This window comes from Ursus americanus, chromosome 34, assembly GCF_024610735.1.
Source record: "Ursus americanus isolate L20-20 chromosome 34, mUrsAme1.1.p, whole genome shotgun sequence".
Lineage (NCBI taxonomy): Eukaryota > Metazoa > Chordata > Mammalia > Carnivora > Ursidae > Ursus > Ursus americanus.
In genome coordinates, this window is record NC_142160.1 from 11,614,212 (window position 1) to 11,636,290 (window position 22,079).

The window sequence follows — 22,079 nt, forward strand, 5'->3', positions numbered from 1 at the left end:
ATGAAATGGGGATGATAACAGCACCTACCTCCTAGGGTTATTGTGAAAATGGAATGAAATCGTGCATCTAAAGCCTGACACATTCCCATAAACTTTAGCTGGTATTACTGTTGTTGATTTTAAGTTACTGATTATAAATGAGAGAAAAATCCTATTCACAACCCTTTTCTCTTTTTATGTGGGCCATATTTAGTTCATTTCCTATTCCCACTGAAAAGCAAAATCCAGAAGGAAAGCTGATTACTAATATCAGTTTTTAGCAAGAACGTTTTATAGTATGAGTAACATATGTGCTTAAGCCTCTTTGTCCCTCAACCTGAATGAATGAGTGAAATTCAACCTGCCATATTTCACTAAGTCACAGACAGTGCCTTCTCCAGCCATGTCCACCCCTTCTCTAGCCATGTCCAGCCATGTCCAACACTGGCCTTCAGCAAGGGTTCTCAGGATCCACCCTCCACCACCCCCCCTTTCAGTCCAACCTGCTTTTGCTTCTTGTCTGTTTCTTGGCTCTAAATTCTGTACTCTCCTCCCACTTCTGCTCCTTTGGGATGACATTCATCCACTTCCTCTCCGATCATCTCTTTTAGTGGCACCTCTGGCTTCCACCGTCCCTTTGGTGTCAGACCCAAACTGTGGGTCCCAGCCGAAGCCCATAGAGCCCCACCCCTGGTGTAATTGATGGTGGAGAGACTTTGGCTTTCCGCAGGCCTGTGTTACTTTGTCTTCTATTGCTCCCTGTTTTTAGCTCTGGTATGATTCATGCAGGGGCATGTACCAAGCAAAACAGCAAGTGAGGCTCAGGCTGTGTGTCTCAATGTCAGACATCCAGATGTTTCCAAAACCCAGAAGTTCTGATCATGTAGCTAAATTCCTATCCCTGAGTGAATTATTAGCTTTTCCTCCCAATGTGGCATCATATAGGCATAGCCTGTAACTCATGCAGGTCAAGAACAGGATTCCCCAGCACACAGGCATTGAAATTGTCCCTGATGAAACCTACCTTTTCTAAGTAAGCAGACAAAGACATCTTTTCAGGCTAGCATCAAAACTGGATCATGTAAAGTTTTCATCAAAGCTAGAAGTAGTTTTAGTAATAGGGAAAGATGGTGTAGCATTGACCTCTTTTGTGGCCAGCAAAGCATGCTTTTTCAAATATATTTTTCCTCGATGTCGTCCCAGGTCTTCCTTCTACCTACTCCTCCCTGACTCATAGAGCTGCATAGACACTGCGTGATCTACAGAGGAGTTACCCAGACCTGGGATGGAAGCCCGGCTATCACTGCCACTCATGTCTACTGAGCAAGTGAGGTAACGTCTATAGCTCCTGACAGCACAAGTGATCAAACCTAGAACTTATTTCTTAGGAGGGGCAAAGGAGTTAACATATGTAACATACTAACAGAAATAGAGCTACGTACATGGGATGCGTGTGTGGGTAGTTATAGGAATGGTATGTATCCTTGTGTCTGTATAATACTGTCACCTCACGTCCTGCTTATTTTGGTGAGCCGTTTGATATAAATAACTTTCTCTGACCACAGGGATCAACTGGAATTTCATGCTTATCTCAGTAGTAATTCTGGAGTAAGCTGTCCATTAAAAAAATACTCCAGGGGCGCCTGGGTGGCTTAGTCAGTTAAGTGTCCAACTCTTGATTTTGGCTCAGGTCATGATTTTGGGGTCGTGAGATTCAGCCCCGTGTCCAGCTCCGTGCTGAGTGTGGAGCCCGCTTGAGATTCTCTCTCTCCCACCGACCCTCCTCACTGCTCACATGCGTGCTAGCTCTCTCTCTTTTTCTCTCTAAAAAAATTAAAAATAAAATAAAATAATAAAATAAAAAAATATTCCTAAAAGTAGCCTTCTTTTTTTTTTTTTTTTTAAGATTTTATTTATTCATTCGACAGAGAGAGAGACAGCCAGCTAGAGAGGAAACACAAGCAGGGGGAGTAGGAGAGGAAGAAGCAGGCTCCCAGCAGAGGAGCCTGACTTGGGGCCCGATCCCGGAACGCCAGGATCATGCCCTGAGCCAAAGGCAGATGCTTAACGACTGAGCCACCCAGACGCCCCTAAAAGTAGCCTTCTTGTGCAAACACTGTAGGGTTATTGGTTTGTGCTCAGTGTGTGCACATGCACACGTGTGCATGTATCTCCTCGTTTCCCAGTTCTTTCCACTGTCACAGTTTGTCTTCTCTGAGCCTCTGTTAGAAGCGGTCCTGGTGGCTGTCCAGTTGGACTGGCTGATGGAGCTGCTCCAGCTCACTGATTTCAGAATTTCCGTTGGCCTCTAACAGCCACTGTCCTTCAAGTATGTCCTTTGCCAGTTTAGCACTAGATGGGCTGTTTGCTCTAAAAAATACATCTGAATGCTTTCTGTTCCCCAAGAGAAAGTTCTATTAAGGTTCTCTTTCTGTCCCCCACCCCCCCCCAGAAATATATCCCCCTGGTGTTTGACAGTTGGCAACTTCATGCTTCATCTGCCAATGAGTAATCTGTCTGGGAGTAAAGAAAGCCCTTTGGAAGGGAGTTAACTCTTTAAGGGACTCTATTACTTAAGCATAATTTGAGCGTTCTAAAAATATGTTCTTTTCCTTTTCTTCCAGAGAGGATTTGAACTTGTTTCAAAAATATACACTATGTAAATTAAATAAATTGCAAAGATGTCAGATACAGTTAAGAATTTAAAACATGAGAAAAGAGTAGCACATGACTCTGTATAGTTACTATTGTCAGATAGTCAGTTTGTCTCCAGGCTTCCCAGTAACCAAAGCAAAGAGGGAAACTCTTTCAGTTTTTAGAGATGCACTTTGGTAATACATATCCACACTAGCTTTTTCTCAAGCCCCCTCCTTTTTCTCTGTGACCCCTCCCCAAGGAAAGCCGTTACAACGCTCAGAGTGCTAGTCTGACCTGAATTACTGGACAACTCAAAACCTTTGGGACAGTTTGTCAGCTGACCCGAGCCTACGAAAACAATGTGGCACTTGTCATATATATACGTAGACAGAGTAAAGCTGTAATGTGTAATCTCCTCTGCCTGGACATGAGCGTGACAGCATTCGAGGGTGATGTGAGCGCGCTCACCCCTGGCTCTTCCACGTAGCAGCATTACGCAATGTAGTGTCACCAAAAACAAGACTCAGCGACTGAATGTGTGTGATTTTAAATCATTCAACTCAAGGGGAAGATTCATTTATCCTTCGAGAGCCTGCCAGAGTTAGCTCTGTCCTGTGAAGTTCTGAGGAATTTCAGGACTAGCAGAGCACACAGAAAATTAGAGGGGGCCTTCTATGTGCTCTACACTGGTAGGTCTCATTTAGAGCACTGTGATGAGTTCCCTCGGGTCTGCTGGTCAGCAGGACTGTGAGATCACCGGGGAGGCCGTCAGGACCGCCCCCGAGTACCAGTGCCTAGAGTGCCGCCTCCTCGGATCAGGTTGGGCATGAGGGGAGCAAACATTGTATGTCAGACAGAGTTCCCAGGGCTTTATGTGGCCTTCCTTTAACAGCTCCGTGAGGTAGTTACTATTATCCTCCCATTTCACAGATGAGGAAACCACGGCCTGAAGAATGACTGGCTGCTTCCTGGAAGCAAATGGTGGAAGACAGAACTGAAGCCCATGCTCTCAACCAGGACACTGGACTGAAGACCAAGTGCTAGTGTTTTGACTAGGTGAGCCAGTCTTGGGCTTGGGAGATGCTAAACATGTCAGCGGGGTATGTCGCAGGAAAAGAGGAAGATGTAGTGTTTATTGGGATCTTCATCTGAATTCCGTCTCATTGTCTCATCATCACAGTGCCAGGAATGGGGTTTCTAACTTAAGGCCGCCGAGCATGATGTTCAGAAGCCCTGGGACATGCCTAAGGGCAAGTACTTTATAAATCCTCATTTTTTTAAGTTAAAATTTAGTAATACAGCTAAGCAGTTTTGTGGATGGTACTGTATTAACTAATTGAAAGCTACCAGATAGAAAAAGAGAGACAATAATCTTTGCATCTCATTTCCCCGGAATGTTTATTCTCTCTCAATGCGAAGCACTACTACCAGTTTGCATGACTTCGCTCTGAACTCAGCAGATTCTAAAGTGACCTGGCGTCTCTGTGGTTTTCTGGGGGGAAAGAATGAAGCAGTTGCACTAATCTAGTGTTGGGACTTACTCTAACAGTTTGATAAATAAAGCCCTGTTCTGAAAGGGAATTATGCCCTTTTGATGTGCTTGGTGTATTTCTCTCCCAAGGGCGTCCAAAATAGGTTGACTACAAATATTTTTACTAAGGAGATGGCCTTGAAATACCACTGCGGTGATTATTGGCGTAAGTAGTGGATTTCATTAGGTTGCCTAGGTCCCACTTTTGATGGTGTAGTAAATCTCAAAAGAACCGTGGGCAGTAGATAGATGAAGAGCTTTTTGGGGTATAATTAACTTTCGAAAGGACCTACTAGCTACCTTAGCATAGCAAATCTAACTCAGTCTCAGGCTATTTTAAGTACATTAAACAATTCAACATTTTTTTTAAAGATTTATTTATTTGTTTCAGGAAGGGGAGAGAGAGAGAGCTCTCTAGCAGGCATGAGTTGGGGGGGGAGCGCAGAGGGAGAAGCAGACTCCCCCTGAGCAGGGAGACCGACATGGGGCTCAGTCCCAAGATCTCTGGGACCATGACCTGAGCTGAAGGCAGATGCTTAACTGACTGAGACACCCAGGCGTCCCAGTAATTCAACACTCTTATAGGGTTTCTTAATGAGCCCAAAGGATTTATAACTTAGAAAACTTTCACTTATTAATTCTTAATAAGTGATCTGCCTTTTGGATTTTGTGTACTTTCCTTAGACTTCTTTCTCACACTCCACTTCTACTGCCTCCTCAGATAATATTTTAATTTGTAGATACATAGCATACATGGCAGTTCAGTCCTGTACGGTGACGTGATGTAGTAAGTAACAGAATTATGGCAAAATTGTATAAGCAAGACGGGGGACAAATTGGTGTGGGTGAGAAGGTACAAGCCCTGGAGCCAGGAAACCGGCCACTTTCTCACCTAGCCTGGTGCTGCTTGGTCGACCTTCCAGAGAATCCGTTTCCTCAGCAGAAAATGAAGATAATGCTTAACTTACAAAACAAAACTGGGTTGTTGTGAAGATAAAGAGAATGTTTTCAACTAACATAACTGAGCACCTGTTAGGTCCAGGTACCTTTACATACTTGATCTTGTTAATTCTCAGGTGCATGAACTTTCCAACTTACTGACTATACTGTCTGCTGTAACAAATTCCTGTAAATGCATGAGTTAAAACAACAGGAATTTATTCTTCCATAGTGCCGGAGAGCAGAAGTCCAAAATCAAGGTCAGGGGGCGCCTGGGTGGCTCAGTGGGTTGTGTCTGCCTTCGGCTCGGGTCATGATCATGGGATCCTAGGATTGAGTCCCTCATCGGACTCCCTGCTCAGTGGGGAGTCTGCTTCTCCCTCTCCCTCTGCTGCTCCCCCTGCTTATGCTCTCTCTCTTTCTCAAATAAATAAATAAGATCTTAAAAAAAAAAAAAAAAAAAAAAAAGTCAAGGTCAGTAGGGTTGGTTCATTCTTAAAGCTCTGAAGGAAAATCCGTTCCATGCCTGTCTCCTAGCTCCTGGTGGCCGCCCACGTTCCTTGGCACTCCTTGTCTTGTAGACACATCACTCCAATCTCTGCCTCCGTCTTCCTGTGGGCTTCCCCTCTGGGTGTGTCTGTCTTCTCCTTTTCTTTTATAAGGATACTCATCCTTGAATTTAGGGCCTACAGTACCTATAGGATGATCTCAGCTCAAGAGCCTTAATTTAATTACACCTGGAAAGACCCGATTTCCAAATAAGCTCCCATTCACAAGTACTGAGGTTTAAGAATTAGACATATCTTTTGGGGGCCAGCATGTGACCCACCACAGTGACCAAGCAAGGAACCGAATCCCTGTACTTTCTGATTCGAAGACAAATGCACTATGGACTGTGCCAGTTTCTCTCCCTCTGTGAAACTTCTTTGCCAGGGCTGAAGATCACCTGGTGGTTTCTTCCTATTATTCTGGAATTCCGCGGTTCCCTGTGATTCTAATTTATGCAAGAAAGTCGTCTGGGCACCTGGAAGAAATCATTGAATTCTACTAAGTTTTTCATTTGCTTATAAATAAGGACATCCCTCTGCCTCAAATAATCTTGGAATAGCGAGTCTAGTTATGCACCCCAGGGTTGTTAAACCATCCAAGCTTGTAGCAAAATCAGAAGATAGTTAAGATCCGTTGAATGTGTATTACGTGTTCGGCCTGTGCTGTGGGCTTCAGCTTGTTTCATCCTAGGAGAGAGTGACTGTTACTTTCTCCCATTTACAGAAGAAACAGGTTCAGAGAGGCTGAGGAACTTGTCTGAAATCACAGAGCTGCTAAGTGGTGGAGCTGAGATTTGAACCCGGGTAGTCAGGCAGCAAACCGCATGCTCTTGAAACTGGAGTAGAGGAATGTTACCACTGCAGCTGCTGGCACAGAGTTCAGACCCCTACCCCCAGGCGGGGCGGCAGGCACCAGGGCTTAATGAGCAAAGACTTGTTAATCACGCAAATGACCCGTGCATTTCTAATGAGCACAGACTGGGCATTCAGATGTCTCTTTGTTTTCCCTCATTTCAGTTTTGGAGTGACACTGTTGAAAGATATTTGGAACTGTTGAATGAAAACTACTTGGAACTTTAGCTGAGTTTTTAGGGAAAAAAAAATCAGGGTATTTCCTTTATGTCATTACTGTTCCGATCCCTTTGGTCTGGAGTCTCCTTATGCATTCATTACTCAGAAGAGTTGTTTTTAATTTGTCAGCACATTATAATATAATTTTGCTCAAGAAAAATAGCATTCCACCCCCGCCACCACCACCAGGAAGGCCAAGTTTCTTTTGGTTTGTCATCAATGTAAGCAATTTCCCTTCAACAGGGTAATATAATAAAAAACCACCTAACTACGAGAGACAATGTAGTAAGTTAGATGTAGTCAGCACTATAATTCTTTCTTTCCTACTGATACTTTCAAATTATCTTTAGCCGCCACAGGCAAGATAAATCAGTAATATGACCCCAAATTCTAAGCGAAAGCTTATTGCTTTAGAGTATATTCATTTATTTTTAATGCTCACGTGTTTTTAAAGAACGGCTTTGTAAAAATTTTTTAACTACTTAAAACATAAACTACACTGTCTCCCATTCTATGATCTTAAGTGAAATGCTGGCCTCAACTAGAACTGCTCCTTGTCTTTTCTTGCCTATAACGCAATTCATTAATGATGGTATAGTTTTAGCTTATATGGAAAAGGTCATCTTCTTTTGTATACTGTCCCCTTTGTTAACTTTGAATCCCTGAAGAAGAATTTAAGCCTAAAAGTCCTTCTGATAGATTTATAATTTTCCTCTTCAAGTAAGGTATTTAAAGAATCAAGATAGCTTGCTTCAACCCCAGAGCAGTCTTTGTAAATCATGCACTTGGGATGTTCTCAGGAGGTTCCCGGGAGCATATATTTGGATTCAGGGCTGCAACTTAATTGCACAAGGATGAGCAAGATCAGGAAACAAAAACAAGAGCTCTGGCAAGACAGGAAAAGCCTGGCCCTCTTGCCCCTTTGCTGAACTACTTCCTCTCCTCACCGTTTGATACAGCAAGTCACCAGGACAACAAGAGGCAAGAGGCAGTGAAATTGCATTGCAACTGGCAACCAATGTGTTTTGGGTTCTGAAAGCCATAACAAAGAAAACGACAGTTGTATATAAAGTTTCTATTTTATTCAGAGCACTTTATGTTCCCCAAATGAACACTTGCTGATTCTTGCTCAATATACTGTTTTATTGAATTTCTATAACTTTGAAAGGAACAAAATGTCTTCCCTGGGTGTCTGCATGCCATGGATTTACTTGACAACAGTGAATTCAGGGAATTTCCCAACCCCTCTGTGGAGAAGCTATGATTATCCTCCTAGAGTCAGGGAAGCTGGAGAGCAGAGAGCTTAAGTGATTTGCTCAAGGTCAGTCGGAGATCAGGGAATATTTGGCTCCAACGTGCTGTGCTAATTATTATTTGGTTGCTCTCTCCTTGATTTATGCATTTGTTAATAATTGGTTTTTCTTTAAAGCTCGAGAAAATGAGACTGAAAGCCTTTTGCCAAAGAAAACTGGCTTTTGATATTTTTGTTGTCAATATGTGCATCTTCTGCTCTTCTTGATTTAAATCTTTTTCTCGTTGCTCAAAGACAGTCAGAGTTGCAGACTCCTACCAAAACAGGGACACTTGAAGAGAGAGAAGTGTTAACCTGAGGGGTTTTTCAATATGCCGCACCGACCATTGGCTGTAAGAGTATCACTGTGTTATCTCAGTTCTTGGGGGTGAAGTCCTAACACTCGTTCTCATACATCATATCGGTGCAGCGTTGCTGAGTGAGGAGTCCCAACACAAAAGATACAAAACAAATCCTTCTTTATGTCCTCCTTTCCCTACCTTATTGCCTGATTAAATCCTAAAATATGGGGGTAATGAAATAAATTATCTGGTCAGTTTTGTTTTGATTTCCAAAACTATTAATCCATTCTATTTTTCAGTGTCGTAAAATATACAGAAATAGAATTTACCATTGTAACCATTTGTAAGCATACAGTTCAGTGGTAAGGCCATGCACACTGTCCTACAGCTATTGCCACCGTCCATCTCCAGCACTTTTTCATCATCCCAAATAGAAATTTTATATCTATTAAACTCTAATTCCCCATTTTCCTCAACCCCTAATCCCTGGGTAACCATTATTCAATTTTTGTCTCTATAAATTTGACTACTTTAAGTACCCCATGAAAGTGGAATCATGCACTATTTGTCCTCTTGTGTCTGGCTTATTTCACTTCACATCAAGTTTTTACGGTTCATCCATTGTTGTAGCATGTACCAGAATTTCATTTCTTTTTGAAGCTAAATAATATCCTATTTTGTGAACAGAACATTTTATTTATTCATTTATCTATTAATGGGCCTTTGGGCTGTTTCTGCCTTTTGACTATGGTGAATAATGCTTCTTTGAACACTGATGTATAAATATCTCCTTGAGTCCCCCCTTTCAGCTCTTCTGCATATATACCTAGAAGTAGAGTTGCTGAATCATATGGCAATTCTGTTTCCATTTTGAAGAACTGCCATACAGATTTTTCATAGTAGCTATACCTTTTTATATTCCCGCCAACAATGCACAAGTGTTCCAATTTCTCCACATCCTTACCAACACTTGTTATTTTGATTTTTTTGGATAATAGCCATCCTAATGGGTGTGAGTGGTTAATCAATTATATTTTAAACAGTATTAGCTATAGTGGGCACATGCCACATTTGCAGTGACTTATCATCTTCTGAAAAGCTTTTCTGAATATGGAGAATTTTCATGTTATATGTTCTACCTCTCCAATATAGAACTCAGAGCTCAAATCCCCAGCTTCCTTTTCACTTAGAATAAAATCGTGTGACCCAGACTCAACCAATCAGATGCATCTATGCAATATTTAAGTTCCTGCATGACCAACAAAAGAGATACATGCTCTTCAGTGCTTCCATCTTGTTGGCTTGGATGTTGGCAATGGTATCTGGATTTGGGGAGGCATTAATTGCCATAGGTCTAATGCAGTCAAGTTCCCAACGTGTAGGTTGACGGTGTCATTTCCTCAGCAAGCCATTTCTGTGGTATGATTGTGGGTGTTGTTCCTGGAAGCTCATCTTCAAGCCTATTTCTCCAACCAAAACATCCAATCCAATCCAACTCAATTGCATATCCAGTTGAATACTTGTCTTCACCATGCCCCATGCCACTAGTGAGGCTTCTGCCTGGGAACCTTGGAGTGGGGAAAGGGCATAGTCTACACGTTTACTCTTTCTTCTATCTTTTTTCTCTAGTCTTGGTTCTTGCAGAACAGGGGCAGGGAAAATGGATGAAGAAAAGAAAGAATGTTCACCTAACTGTTACCACTGTAGTCCCCTCCCGGAGAGCATTCCCCTTTGTGTGGCACGTGTCTAAATACTAGCTCTCCGGTGGTGGACTTTTCTATATGTGCAAGTGACCAGAATGGAGTCTACACAAGATGTCATTAAAGAACAGCCAAGGGAGATTCAGTAAAAGCATGGCTGAAGGCAGCAAGTGGACGAAAATTGAACCAGTTCACATTCATATTTCTCTGAGTTGAGGTTGTCTACCATGCTGGTTACTGAAGGTACAGATGTTTGAGGACCCATCTCCTGACCTGGGAGATCCACTCAGACTTGACCTTTACCACTGCCCCCTGCTTTGGTCCACAGTGGAACACTCCTCAGCCTCCCGCTGCTGGAATCATTGCTTGATTGGTAACCCTCTTGGGTGGGGTGCTAGCAAGTCAGCTCAAGTCTGGCTACTTGTGGACCCGCAGGTGACTTAACACAGTTTTTCCCCACCAAGTAGTGTGAGTACAGACTGCTACACACTTGCATTCTCTCTGCCCTCTCATCTCTCCATTTCTTTCCCCCTTGCACATATAGGAACAGGACAGATGATCAGCAAGTGCACTGTATAAACAGGACCAAATAAGGAATAAGGTGTCATTAAGACACTCCACATCTTTGAGAATAATGTTTGGATCCCGTTTCACATTTGGGGGATTTGGAAAACAGCAGCTTCCCTTTTCTCTCCCAAAGGGAGAGGAGGGAAAAGTCACAGTACTCATCCTTTCCCAGCAACCCACAGCTCATAGACTTGTCCTTTCTCTCCTACCCTGGGGGCTGGACGTGGAAGGGAGTATAGAGCAGAGGCTGAGGTGATGACTGGGGTTACAGAGCCTATTCAGCCACTTCTTAATAATTCCTGGAAGAATTCTCTGGCCCCATTTGGTTTCATTTTTCTGTCAAATCTGGGACATACTTATCTCTTTATCTTTTATCTCTGGGCACTAGCTCATGCTCTACTCAGCAATCTATTACATTCATTCTCTAGATATTTTTCCTGGACACAACCCAGAGTCTTCTTTCAGAAATTTATATGTTTGCATTTCATCCGAAGACTCTTCTTGTGTCTCCAGTGATTTATCTTTATGGGTATAATGTTTGTGTCCAGGGATATTAACTAGCCCAACATACAATCAGAGCGCTGTACATAGATTCCTAAAGGATCCCAGATGAGCCCCATCACATCTTTACTGGGATTGTTAGAAACCCTGGAGAAACTACAGGACACCAAAGACAAGGAGTAAAACCTACAAGTAGCCAGAGAATAGATTACCTACAAAGGAGCAACTGCAGTGTCAATAAACTTCTCAACATCAACAGAGACCAGAGGATAATGAAATAATTCCTTCCACTTCAGAAGATCGGAATTGTTTTTCTTTTCCACCACACACTTTTGTATTTCCCAGATGCTCATCCTTTTAATATAGTAATAGTATATTTTTATTTAGATCAATCATCAGTGTTTGCATTATTACGAGTGTAAGTATGACTTTTGAGTGTATGTGACTTGGTTTTGCCCTCTGAAAGTGTTCAATGAGTTCTGCTGTCCTCATTGTTTTGATATTTCACAGTGATATGCCTTGGTGTGCATCCATTTTCATCCATTGTTCTGAGCACTTAATGAACCTTTCAAGCTAGAAACTCATGTATTTGTGTCCAGGAAAGTTCCTTAAATTATTTCTTTGCTTTTTATTCTCATTCATTTTCTCTGCTTTCTTCTTCTGAAATTCCCATTATTCATGTTTTCTTATTTTCTTCTTCTTTTTTTATTTTTTATTTTATTTTATTTATTTTTTTTTAAGATTTTATTTATTTATTTGACAGAGATAGAGACAGCCAGCAAGAGAGGGAATATAAGCAGGGGGAGTGGGAGAGGAAGAAGCAGGCTCCCAGCGTAGGAGCCTGACGTGGGGCTTGATCCCAGAATGCCCGGATCACGCCCTGAGCCAAAGGCAGACGCTTAACGATGAGCCACCCAGGAGCCCCTCTTCTTTCTTTTTAAGTAATCTCTATGCCAGATGTGGGGCTTAAACTCACAACTCCAGATCAAGAGTCACATGCTCTACCAACTGAACTCCCATTATTCAGATGTTGTCCTTCCTAGATTGTTTGATACAATGTTTTACAATAAAATATAAGCTTTCATATTTTCTATTGAAAATACAAATATAGAAATATAAATTTAGGGGGCACCTGGGTGGCTCAGTTGGCTAAACATCCAATTCTTGATTTCTGCTCAGGTCATGATCTCAGGGTCTTAAGATTAAGCCCCATGTCAGACTTTGTGCCAAGAGTGGAGCCTGCTTAAGATTCTCTTCTTCCTTCTCCCTCTGACCCTCACTACTCCCGCTCTCTCTAAAAAAGAAGAAAAGAAAAGAAAGAAATATAAATTCATATATGATGTCTTATAATATTTTATATGTTTTTCTCCTATTTTCTTTGCTTTATGCTCTACTCTTTGGGAGATCAACTCACTTGGACCTCTAACCTTTCCTATTGAATGTTTCAGTTCTGCTCTCATGTTTTTAATTTCTAAGAGATCTTTGATGTTCTCTAAATGTTCTCTTTCAAACAGTATTCTGAACTTGTTTCTGGGATTCAGAACCATGGCTTATCTCTCTGAGGATTTTAATAATTATTTTATTTTGAAGCTTTCTTTTCCTTTCATGGTTTATTTTTCCTCCAAGTTATTTTTCTCTGTTACTGGCTTGTTTGTTTGATCTTTTATATTAGAGGCATTCTTCAGCTGTCTGGTGATTTTTAGGTGTCTGCTTGTGTTTAATTGTGGGTAAGAAGCTGACTGGAAGATCTGAGTGAGTTTCATTGGAAGGTGATGTGGCTGGGCTGTTTGTTAGGGGAACCTTAATATCACTATGTTTACATTTTTCCTCGATATCTGGTCAGATTCCATGGAGATGACCCCTCCACTATCGTTCTTCTACTTGGAGAGAAAAAGCTTCCATTCTGGAAGCTGAGTGGGTGAACAGGGCTTAGAGGCAGGGTCTCCACTTTCAGTGTCTCACACATTCATTTCTTCACCCTGGTTTCAGGTGGTACTTCTCCTCTTAACCCAGTGTGTGCCCTCTGAGTCCAGCCTACCTCGTTCTGCCCTTCCCAGAGAATAAACACCCACCTTTTGCTAGGGTGGTGTGATGATTAGTTTAATGTGTCAACTTGACTGGGCTAAGAGATGCTCAGATAGCTGGTAAAACATGATTGCTGGGTGTGTCTGTGAGGGTGTCTGTGGAAGAGATTGGCATTTGAATTGGTAGACCGAGTTAAGAAGATCCCCTCACCAATGCAAGCGGACATAATCCAGTCCCTTGAGGCTCTGAATAGAACAAAAGAGTGGAAGAAGGGTTAATTTACTGTCTGCCTGACCTAGGGTGTCCATCTTCTCCTGCCTTCAGACAGTAGTGCTCACTGTTCTCAGGCCTTCAGACTTGGACTGGGACTGACACCATTGGCTCTCCTGGTTCTTTTGGACCTTTCAGTTTGGACTGGGACAATGCTACTGACTTCCCTAGTTAGGGGAAGAGAAGTCATCAGTAGCATGGAGTATGGATAGTGCTTCTCGAAGAGCTTTTCTAATCCTCCTCCTTTTGGGCCAGCCTCTTCTTTCCCCTTTCCAACATTATCTGGTGTCACCATCTCCTGGGCTCTTGATAACGTTGTAGAATAAACTGAGCCAGCTTCAAATCTGACTTTGATCCGCTAGGTCATTTTTTGCTTATCCACCTTCTTTCTAGTTTCCAAAAGTTTGTTGTCTCCTCTCCCGTTCTCCATAGCCTCAAAAGCTCCTGCATTTCTACATAATGCCTACTCATTGTAGTTTTTAAATGGATCCTGGAGAAGCCAAATTTGGATGAGCATGTTCAACGCACCATGTTCACCCAGAACTGTAATCTAGAAGCCTACATCCAACTGAACTCATTTTTTGACTGATGCTTTCAAAGACTAGGAAAATTGACCTCTCCTAGGTCTTAGCTAACAACAGTTCCTAAAGGATATATTTCAAAAAGAAGGAAATTGAACCTTGGAGGGAAAAAGTGGAATGCAAGAATTAATAGACTCAGGAACGTGGTGGGGACCCAGGCGGATGCTACCTACACAGAAGCTATTCCCTTCTGGAGGAATGTGGCGATGTCTTTGACCCAATATGGAAACCTAGCAGAGACGCAGAAGGCAGCCACCACTGCAAGACATTCCCATACTTAGAGTGAAAGAAGCCATTTCAGTCCTATTGCCTGCCTTTGGAAGGAAGCCTAGAAGTGAGGGAACCAGTTTCCCATGGAACATCCCCATCCCACCATACATGAGAACAATTCTGAGTCCAATAAGTTGGGTATTCAGAAGTCTAATTTGAGCCTGCTATGGGTGAGTGAATAAGTAAGCTTCCCCATAACAAAATAAATATAAAATAAATGTGTATGTAAAGTTTTAAAATGTGTAATGAGAAAAGCAACATTTTCAGTTTGGGAGGAGTTATGGGGGCTTCCAGCAGTTTAGAAACAAGATGTCTCATTTAAAAGTTTCTCTCTCTTTTTTTTTAAGAAGACATTTTTATTGGACACAGACAAACCTGCCCTTCAGGCTATAAGCAGGAACCAAGATAATTTTCTTTAGCCTCTAAAAAACATAATCCTGTAAGAAGCCTCTTCGTATCTTCTACTCCATCTTGTTTGTACCACCTCAGGTATCATCAGATGAAGGTTCTATTTTAATCCTGAAACTATTTTCTACATTACTATTTTTAATGTCTTAGTTGTTGGTACTAATAATGCATCCACTCAATAGTTTAGATTTTTCTTCTACTCTGGTAAGACATTAAAGCTACGGTTTACCAGTTGTCCAATTTACATTTCTAGTTTCTGCCTCTTCCCAACCCGCAAAGGCCGGACACGATATGAGAGGCTATTTTGATGGATAGACTCCATAATCAATCTCAACTACAAGCCTGACCTGGAAAACTTAGTTGATAGAAAATGAATCTTAGTGGGACACCTGGGTGGCTCAGTCAGTTAAGCGTTTGCATTCGGCTGAGGTCATGATCCCAGGATCCTGGAATCGAGTCCTGCATCGGGCTCCTCGTTCAGCAGGGAGCCTGCTTCTCCCTCTGCCTGCCGCCCCCCTCCCCCAGCTTGTGTTCTCTCTTTTGCTCTCTCTGACGAATAAATAAATTAAAATCTCTTTTTAAAAAAGAAAATGAATATTAATATTTACATAGTGCCAGCACTTTTTTGAGTACTCAAATAATATAAACTAATAATAATATAAACTAATCTAGTACTCATTACACCCCATATGGCAGGTACTGCTATTTGCATTTTACAGAAGAGGAAATTAAGGCACAGAGGCACTCAACAGTGTGCTCTAACTTCACAGGTAGTAAGTGGCAGAGCTCCAAGTTAAACTCCAGTGTCCATGGTCTCAATGACAAAATTACTCTCCCTGTTATGATAGAACACTCTCTTGTTCTTTTCAAACAGCTTAAAAAAAAATGAACAATAATAGTACCTAACTGTGTTGATGATGAAAATATTAAGCCAGAGCATTCTTAACCCTGGCTTGGTAGAATCAGCTTGGAGAGCTTTAAGGAAGTACCTGTGCTTTGGTCTTATCCCAGAAATGATGATTTCATTGGTCTGCTGGGGCCCAACCTTCGCATTAAAAAGAAGGAACTCCCCAGGTGTTTATAATATACGGCTGGAATTGTGTTTCACTGGATTGGCTCATGGAGGCATTGTGCAATGCCTAGGGGTAGAGTTTCTTCATTATCAGCCATCACCTGGGCCTTGGGCACTTTGAAAATCTGAAGGCATTGGTGTCAGTTAACATCTTTAAGTACCCAGCATTTTAGGCCTTTGCATTTTAAGCTTCCACACGCACGTGCCCGCATGCACACACACACACACACACACACACCCCGCACGGGCCTGTTCAGAGCTGATATTTGCTGTCTGTCCCCCTCCCAGATGGTGTCCATTCTGCCTCTGAGTAGTTGTGAGCATCATGGTCTCTGTTCGGTTTAGATCAAATCACACAGAGTGTACATCTGTACATCCTCAATCTAACACATGAATAATGTCAGAGGCTGTAAGGTTTCATGGCTCTTTTGGGGAATGTTTTTGGCTGTAGAATTCTTCATTCTTCCTTTTTTTCCAGGCCCCAGTACTCAAAACGTGAAGAGGAGAAAGCAGACCACTTGGGTTTAGCCCAGGCTGGGCACAGGGCTCCCCCTGTCTCTGGAGCCACCATTAACTGTCATTATGTCCAATTCCAAGGTCCTTCAGTTCACTCTTAGCCCCAGCAGGTGACACAGAGCCTTAACTCCAGGATTGGAGAGGTTGTCCCAGGGGCAAACATGGGTGCTCACAAGCCAGCCTGCACCACTCCCCTCCCCTGCCCCAGCACGGACACATGCTGCCCATTCTTCCTGCAGTTAACCTTGAAATGCCAGCAATGTCTGCAGCAAGGTCAGACAAGACACTGCTCACCTGCTCTTTTTAATACTGCCCCAGGGGTCATGGAGCTGTTTGTAGCCCTCTGTGGGATTTAGGGGAACAGACTTTTCTGGGTTCCCGACAGCCCAACCTTTCTCTTGGACCCAGACAGGAGTCCATGGGGCTGGGCTGTGACAGGCTCAGATGGCAGGATGCAGGCTGTTCCATGATCTCTACTTTCCTCCAAACCCCCAGGCCTGGTGCCTCCATCCAGGGGTCAAGTCCTCTCCCTGCAGCCCCCTCTGCCTCTCATGAAAGTGGGCTTCTGAGAGCCTCCCTCACCTTCCTTCCCTCCCTGGAGTTTGCCAGATGTGTTGCTCTGATCCCAGGAAGCCTACTCTACTTACTGTTCAGGCTGTCACTCCTCTTCGCAATGACTCTAGGCTCTCAGAGCACATCTGTGCAGCTCATTTGTTTCCATAAATAACCTCCTGGGTGATCTAGAGCTTAGATTTAGTTATTTCCCTTCTAATAATAGGGCTGCAGCCCAAGCAGGCCTCTTGGCCGTGTTTACCTGTGAGGATGTGCCTTCCAGAACCTCTCCTTCAGCATTTAATGAGCGTCTACAATTAACCAGGCCCACAGATGACACGGGAGCAGAAACAAGTAAAAAGCCGAATTCTCAGCCCTTGAAGTATCAGCTTCCCTTGCAGATTACAGAGACATAAACAAAGTGATTGCAATACAGCCTAATAATATACACTGCAGTTTATGAGGACAGGAAGCCCAGAGAGAGGAAGACAGGACACTTGAGCAGTCTTTGGAAATGAATGGGAGCGGGCAGTGCAGACAGACTGTTTTTTTTTTTTCCTTTTGTAGCAAGTCCCGACTTAAGCTTTGATTGCTGAAGGCATCTCCTTCAAAGACTGGACTCACTATCTTGAATAGCTATCTTGAATAAACACGTTGCCAGCCACAGGGTCTAGATAAAGAGTGAGGCCACCTTTCCTCACTGAGTCTTCTTTGTTTTAAAGATCTTGGTTGATTTCGGTAACTGGCCATTTGGGCCACTTGTCTCTTCTCCCTTGCTTTAAATTCCTGCCTGACATTTTAAATTCACCAGTAGTGAGCCCACGAAACCCTAGGTCCCACCCCAACCCCAACAAAAGCAGAACCCAGGCCCATGGGCGCCGTGTCTCTCTACCTACACACCTCACAGTGGCCTCAGGTGTGCTGTGTAATTTCTAGGTCTTGTAAGTAATAAACCTTCATTTCTTTTCCAAAGTTTGTTGGTAGTTTGTTGTTGAAAGGCATCTTGTGATCATAATAAGAACTACAAGGGTCAGTCTAGTTGTAGCAGTGGTTTGGAAAGAAGAGAGGTCTGTGGGAAGCTCACTGGGGCCAAGGTGAGTGCCTCCGGGCGTTTCTAGCTGGTGGCATTACTATCCTAGGTGAGACCCACACAAAACAGAGTACATTAGCTTCCTAGGCCTGCATACAAAGTACAACCTGCTAGGTAACTTTAACAATAGAAATGTCAGAGCTAGAGCCAGAAATCCAAAAATGTCAGCGGGGGTGGGGGGTGTGGTTCCCTCTGAGAGCGGTGAGGGAGAAGCAGCTCCTACCCTCTCCAGCTTCCACTGGTTTGCTGGTGATCTTCCAGAACCACCCCCAGGACCTCTGCCTCCATCTTCAAGAGTGCTTTCCTTGTGTGTATTTGTGTCTAAATGTCACCTTTTTATAAGGACACCAGTCGTATTGGGCTAGGGCTCACTCTCCTCCAGTGACCTCATCTTAACTAATTGTAACTGCAGTGACCCTGTTTCAAAATAAAGTCTGGGGTACTTGGGGATAAGACTTCACTGTATGACCTTGGGGGTTGGGGGCAGAATTTAACCCATTACAAGGAGCTTACCAATGGGAGAAGGGGAGGAAAGCATTCTGATGCTGAACAGAGAGAAGAGCAGGTGAGAACATAGGATGAGTGGCCCGGGGACAGTTAAGGGCCAGCACGTTGCTGGTGCAGGAGTAGGTTGGGCTATGATGGGCTCAGAATGGAAAGATAGGCTTGACTCTAATCACAAAGGGCTTCTCCTGCAGAACTTCCGGGTATAGATGCTTCAATGGGGCAGAGAGAAACTCGCTGTGCTGGCCTTGGCCCAGCCTAGGGGTAGAAGAAGAAGGTGTGGGGTCAGAGAACAGGACATTGCATAGTGTTTGCCCAAACCTTCCCTGCCCTGGAAGTGTAGACAGGTCAAGAGGGCTTTGGTGGTAGCTGGAGCTGTGTTCACAGCCCAGCCCCACACCTTTGGGCAAGTCACTTAAATTCTTTAGGCCTAGCTTCTTCCCCCATAAATTGACCATGAAACCATTTGGCACATCACAAACACTAAGTAAAAGGTGGTAGTATTTTCACTGTGATGACTCAGCCCCATGAATTTTGACTTAAAAAAAAGTTCAAAAGATGGCCATCAAACCATAGTGAAAGATGTCTGACCAAGCTAGCATTCAAACTGATGGAACAAAGATTAATGTTAGAAAGTATCTGTTTAAGCGTCTGTTCCTTTTAAATGCCCACTGTAAAGGACATATCTACTTTACCAGTTCAGGTCATTTGAGTGTGGCAATTTGAAGAGTGGGGCGCGTGTTTTATAATAGCAGGAGATTCTTTTGTTAAGAACTGGTTAACCTTGGGCCTCAGTCCCTCACGGTAGATGAGTCAGACCTGCAGCAGGCACAAGGGGTAAGAGGCAGCTGGTGCTGGTCAGGAACCAAGGGACACTGCCAGCCAGCCTTGGGGCAGAGCCCCCAGACACCTCGTGCAGGAATGCAATGAAGGTCACTGGCAGGACAACCCACAGAGTCTGGAATTGTTTTACCAGCTCATTTTCTACCTGATAGCATGCAATGGGGGGCGGGGGGAGGCACGTTGGGGTCTATGTAGAAAGAGAGAGAGAGAGAACATGAAAGCAAGACAGAGAAAATGCTGAGTGAGAGGCAGAAGGGAGCCCCAGAGTACATCACAGACACCAAGAGAGAGAGACAGACAGACACAGAGAGAAAGAAAGAAAGATGGAGAGAGGCAAAGACAGACAAAACTCCAGAGCAGAGACAATGTCTTGGCATAGATCAGAGGGGACCCAGGAAGCAAGAAAGGAAAAAAGATATATACATATATAAAGTTGTCTATGTGATTTTAAAACATAGAGTATGTCATAGAAAGATACCAAAGTATAATTACTATACGGATATTTTGAATAGCTTACCTTTGCACAGGACTCAGAGTATACAAAGTCCTTTCTGTGTTCCCAAATCCCGGCCATTGAGGTAGCAAGCTTATGACTTCCCATCTTATCCCCAGCGCTTAGAGACATGTGACCTTGGTTAAAAGTCAGTCAGACTCTTTCTGCCTCTGTTTTCTCTTCTCTAGAATCGGACTGGTCATCTGTGTCTGGCCACCTGCTCTGGAAGGATGGTGGTGAAGCGTCCCAGTCTCTGTCTCCATGGTTCTTCCTTGGTGCCGTAAATGGCAGCTCAGGAATTGAATTTAGCCTCCCACCAAGTGTTACTGTACCCGCACAGGGATTTAAATATATTCTGTTGTAATTCATTGCCAGTATTTGAAAATCGATGCTATTGCATCTATATCTGGACCTTGGGCTTCTTTTGAAAAATTGGGCAAAATAAGCAGGGCTGGACCCCTCTCCTGCCATAATGACTTGGCCTTGGGCCAGGGCCAGTGATGCCCTGTGGTTGGGCCTGCTTGCTCCACCATCCCTCCCTAAATCCCCCTGCTACCAGCTCATGTCTGCGGTCCTCGCTCTACCTCACCAGCATATTTTATTGCAGTGGTCTTTCCATGGGTCAGCCTCTGGTCCGTGAGACAGAGAAAGTATCTCGTTCACCCCTGGGTCTCCAGCCCTGAGCACTATGTCTGGCACATAGTAGGTGCTCAGGAAATGTTTGCAGAAGGGACCTGACACGGCACTCTGTAAGAACAACCAGAAGGGAGAGAGGCAAACAGAAGGGAAGGTGCGCGAGAAGAGCCTCCGAGTCGGCCCCACTCTGCGATGCGCATGCGCTCAGGGGACGTCATAAGCACCAGATTTCTTTCTTTACTTTCACAGATGAGCCTGTTCCCTCTGATGCCTCAGTGGCCCGACGGAGGGTGAGGCGGGCTCTTGCGCAGGGGCGCCCTGTTTCACCTTCCTCTATTGTGCCCAGAAAACTGGGATCGAGACCAAGCTAGATCTCCAGCGCAAGAGTGACACAGCAAAAAGCGGGATCCCTGGTTGAGGGCCCCCGAGGGGAGCAGGGGGCGAAGCAGCCCAGAGCACAAGGATAGCCAGGCCCTGTGAGAGGGCTCGTGCGGCTGCCCCAGAGGCAGCAGGCCCCTTCCCCTGCAGCCCTTGTCAGGCGCGACAGGCCTTTGTAAAGAGGAAGCACTTGGGGCGGTGTAGCTGGACATGGGACCCAGAACAAGTTACAGGACGCTTCTGGGCCTGTTTCCCCGTCATCTGTAAGACGGAGGTAACAAGTGTCCATCTCACAGGGATGTAGCAGGATTGAATGAGAGACACACGGAAAGTGCCTGGCACGTGACTGCCTGATGCTTCACACTTTCTGCCTTAGTGTCCTACAGCCACCAGGACAAAGCCGGGGACTTAAGACAACGGAAAGTTCTTCTCCCACAGCTCTGGAGGCCAGACGTGTGAAGTCAAGGAGTCTGCAGGGCCACACTCCTCGGGGGCTCTGGGACAGGATCTGCTCTGAGGCTCTTCTGGCTCCCCCACTCCTGTCTCTGCCTCCACCCTTACCTGTGTCTGTTACTGCTCTTCTGTCTCTTGAAGGGCACTTGCCCTTAATTTGGGGCCCATTTCCTAATCCAGGATGATCTTTGCTCAAGATCCCTAATTTAACTACATCTGCAGGGCGCCTTTTCTAAATAAAGTCACATTCACAACATATCTTTTGGGGAGGGGCTACCATTCAACTCGCTGTAATACCTAATGTTTATTGAGTGCTTTCTATAAACCAGAACTTTACATGTGTTATTTAATCACTCGATGAAGCTAAATCTTGGAGGACAGACTCCTGGGTAGCTCTCACCTGGGGGCCTGATGCTGCTTTTCCAGGGGTTGAGGCAGCACATGGTCACAGGGCTCCATGATTTGTGACCAGAGGAAGTGGGTCGATGCACATAATTTCTAGATTTTCTGGATTTTCTCCTTGGCTCTCTCCACATGCAGTATTCTTTCCCTTCTCTGCAAAATGTCTGTGGTGGACACCAGTGTGCTATCCAGATCCTCCATCAAGGAGGACTTGTCATCTCAGGTGGTGGGATTGTTGTCTTCAAACAGCCTTCAGCCATCAACCCCCTTGAGGGTCGGCCTCAGTGTAGAGAGCCGCCTTGTTGGGGATCACCTGTCCTTGTGAGGACCACATCGCTTGTGTGATGGAAGGAGCAATGCAAAGAATCTGGCCATATCAGCCTAATATGGGGTAAATTGTGTGGGCCGTTTTAACTCCAGTGTAGCCTATGGGGTCAGGAGAGGCTTTGTGGGGCCTGCATTGCAATGTCACTTCTCCCTCGGCCCAGTCCTGCCTCCTCCTCCTCCCTTCCACAGGTGC

The 22,079-nt window shown here is 44.2% G+C and overlaps 1 protein-coding gene across 5 annotated transcripts in view; it reads left to right on the forward strand.

The window, feature by feature from the left end:
• The window catches only part of MAMDC2 (MAM domain containing 2), a 222,308-nt gene that overhangs the window by 50,431 nt on the left and 149,798 nt on the right, over positions 1 to 22,079 (forward strand). For 3 of the 5 annotated variants that reach the window (XM_087858752.1, XM_045772467.2, XM_045772465.2), the window contains 2 exons: positions 1,183 to 1,311; positions 3,547 to 3,672. The gene's annotated coding sequence lies outside the window, so the exon portion shown is untranslated. The remainder of the gene's footprint in view (positions 1 to 1,182; positions 1,312 to 3,546; positions 3,673 to 22,079) is intronic. The other 2 variants (XM_087858749.1, XM_087858751.1) reach the window with 2 other exon arrangements.